This window comes from Crocodylus porosus, unplaced genomic scaffold (genome assembly GCF_001723895.1).
Source record: "Crocodylus porosus isolate Cpor-Errol unplaced genomic scaffold, CroPor_comp1, whole genome shotgun sequence".
Lineage (NCBI taxonomy): Eukaryota > Metazoa > Chordata > Crocodylia > Crocodylidae > Crocodylus > Crocodylus porosus.
The window spans coordinates 16656953-16660318 of NW_017728928.1; the positions used below are offsets into that span (position 1 = coordinate 16656953).

Genomic DNA, 3366 nt, shown 5'->3' on the forward strand with positions numbered 1-3366 from the left:
GGTATGATCCAGCACACCAGCCCAAACATCGTGTGACTGGACCTGGCTGCATGCCAGGTCAAGCACATGCATCTAGCCTTGTGCTGGACTGACCTGGATCCGGCCTCACGCTGAACTAATGCTGTATGTTCAGATCTGGCCATGAGCTGGTGAAGCCTCCGTGATCTGGCCTGTGGAGTGCCTCATGGGTCCAAAAATTTGGCAGCAGAGGACTGCAATTAGTGTGGTTCCCACACCCCTGCTCCCAAATTTCTGGACCCTTGGGGAACCCCATGGACTACATAACACAGCTCTGCAGGACAGATTTGGCCTGTGAGTAAGGGGTTGAACACCCCTGTTGAAGAGGCTCATGCTGACCCTTTTAGACTTAGGAAGCAGCAGACATAGGCTAGAATGCATCTAAGACAGCAAACAAGTTAGTTCAGCTTTGGAGCTGTTAAAGTTGCATAGAGTCCAGCCAGATGGCTGGCTTGGGGTTATAAATAGAAAGGTGCAAAGTAGGGGTGTGGGAAGCGGGCCCTATTCAATTCAGCCTGAATTGGGGACAATGATTCGATTCATTGATTTGGATCACTGCCCCTGATTTGATTCAGCTGAATCTGAATTTGAAGATTTGATGCCAATTCAGAGAATCAGTGATTCGGCCATAGACACAGCTTTAAATGTTTTTTCTACATACCTCAAGGTACCAGGCATTGCTTGTGAATGCTGCAATGGTGGGCCAGATGGAGCATCCCACAGGAGTGCGGGGTGGGGCCCCCCACATGCTCAGCAGTGAACCCAGAAGTGGACCGGAAGTAGTTCCGGTCCACTTTCAGGTCCTCAAGGGAGTGTGCTGGGGAGGCCCCCTGCACCCTCCCCATGATCTGCCATGGGGGCATCCCAGGTGCCCTCCCCAGACCCAGTAGGCACCAGGTGCAGGGGAGTCCAGTGGCATCTGCAGGAGGTCCCCCACTCACTGCTGCCGTACTCCCACTGCAGGCGTACCCCGCCAGCTGCCAGGGGCATGAGTCATTCACAACTCCATCTGCCCCAGCATCGCAGCATTCATGAGCCGCCTGCTATCTAGAGGTATGTAGAAAAAACATATAAAGCTGTGTCTATGTCTGAATCTCTGAATCTGTCTGAATCTCTCTGAATTGATTCAGAGGCTTCCAGTTCAATTTCAAGATAGTAAAGGGTCCTCTGATTTGATTCTGATTTGGAGATTTGGCCACCGAATTGGGCCGTATCTGCGCCGAATTGAATTAGGGACTGAAGCTTCACACAGCCCTAATTCCTATTCCTTTTCTAGGTGGGGGTGAATTGGAGAGATGGTTTGGGGGGATGGAGGAGTGGAAATTAAGCTGGGAGGCAGAGAGTTAATGGGATGGGGGTAATGAAATGGGAGGGGGAGAGGCAGTGGATGGTGAAATGAAGGAAACTAGCTACTGAAGGATAAAATAAAAAGATGTTAAAAAAGAAAAAAATAATTCAAAAAATAAATAAAGAGGAATTAAAGGTCTTATGTTTTAATAAACTGAGATTGGAATTGGGGTGTGAGAGGTACTGGCTGTGCTTCCCGGGATGGCTGGGAGCTGACAGCAGTGAGGGAAGGCACTTTTCAGGAAGCTACTGCCCCTGCCCTGGGAAGGAAGTTACAGCTTATGGGGACTCAATCTGGCCCCTTACCTTGTTCACCCCCCTCCCCACCAACTCCCTCCTCTCAGACTGATCTGTACTCTGAGAGCTGGCCAGCCTATGCATGATATGGTGAGGAGCACCTCACGGTAGGGAATCAGGGTCCCGGCTGCCCCAGGCACCCTGTTGGTGTCTCTGCCCCTCAAGTAGAGGGGTTTTAAGGAACTTTATTTTGGTTCGGATCTGCAGCCCATCTTGCTGATGCTGGCAAGCCACCATCTGTGCCATGATTCTCTTGAAGACAGCCTGATTTTGCCTGTTGCCTTTTGTCCTCCTTACACCTGTAGCAATGGTCCTTTCCTCTCCCCACATTGCAATGAGATCATCACCTCACCATGGCTTTAATTAGATGCCCCACTAGATGGAGTCTGGGGGTGCATCCTTTGGCAAATACTGAAGAAGATGGTTGAGATGGAGGTAGAGGAAAAGTTTCTGCTTGCTGGCTGCCTAGCTGGCATGTGCTCTGCATGTTGATTGCATGGGGTTATACCCCTGGGGGTGGGAGGGTGAATTGGTTTAGTGCCTGAACTACCCTTGGGCAATAGAGCTCAAGGGATAGAAAGTGTCCATGCAGAACAGACAGGCAGGAAAGAGGCACTGAATCCTGGGAAGCTGGAGGACTGCAACTTGGGTGGCTTATCTTTGGCGAGTGGTCATACATTAGAGATGGGCAAAATATGATCCATGGGCCAGATCTGGCCCGCCAGGTAATTTCAACTGGCCCACAGGCCAACTAATTGCACCCCACCCAGACCATACGCTTACGTGAGGATGGGGGTGTATGGGGACTCCACACACACACCCACCCATGGTGCACAGCCCCTGCCACTGGCAGTAGCACCAGGAGGCAGGTGCACAGGGTGCTTGCAGCCTGTACAGGCACTGCTGCATAGCACTGAACAGCTCCGGCCAGCGCTGCCCATGGTGGCAATAAACACAGGCAGGCCAGCCCGCTTCTACTGCATGGGACTCCACATGGTGCATGTGCAGCTGCTGGCACTTGTGCACCACCAGGGGAAACTCGCACAATGGAGCTGGCTGCCTTCCCCACCCCCTACCATGCAGGGCTCCCCCCTACTTCCAGTGGACTCCTGCGACTTGCACAGGAGGGGGCAGGGAAGGCAGCCAGCTCCATCGTGCAAAGCTTCCCATGGTGATGCACAAGTGCTGGCAGCTGCACATGTGCTGCGCGGAACCCTGTGTGACACAGCTGGCTGGCCAGGCTGCGCTCCTTGCCAACATGCGCAGCACTAGTTGCGGCCATGTGCCGTAAGGCAGCAGCACCTCTGTGGGCCACAAACACCTGCTGCCCTGCTGCTGTTGTTGCCACTGGCAGCAGGGACTGCACACCATGTGGGGGAGCGTGTTGGGGGTCCCCACATACCTCCACCCTCACTCACATCCTGCAAATAACACACACCCAAACCCTGCCCCCACATATACACCCCCCCCAACATACCCTACTGGGCCACCCCACAGTCACACCCTTTCACAAGCCCCCTACACACATGCCACCATACACACACACCCCAACCACACCCCACACCCTCCAAACACAGTATTCAAGAGTAAGACTTTATTTTTGAGTTATTACTCAATCACCTCTATACAGTATGCAAACACAAATCAGGACAAAAATATGTTTGTAATAAAATTAAATTATGTTATAGTAGGTGTTTGGTTTTC

General features: G+C 52.3%; 1 protein-coding gene across 10 annotated transcripts in view; it reads right to left on the reverse strand.

The window, feature by feature from the left end:
- B3GNTL1 (UDP-GlcNAc:betaGal beta-1,3-N-acetylglucosaminyltransferase-like 1) overlaps window positions 1-3366 on the reverse strand; it is a 316252-nt gene that overhangs the window by 166546 nt on the left and 146340 nt on the right. The window lies entirely within an intron of this gene.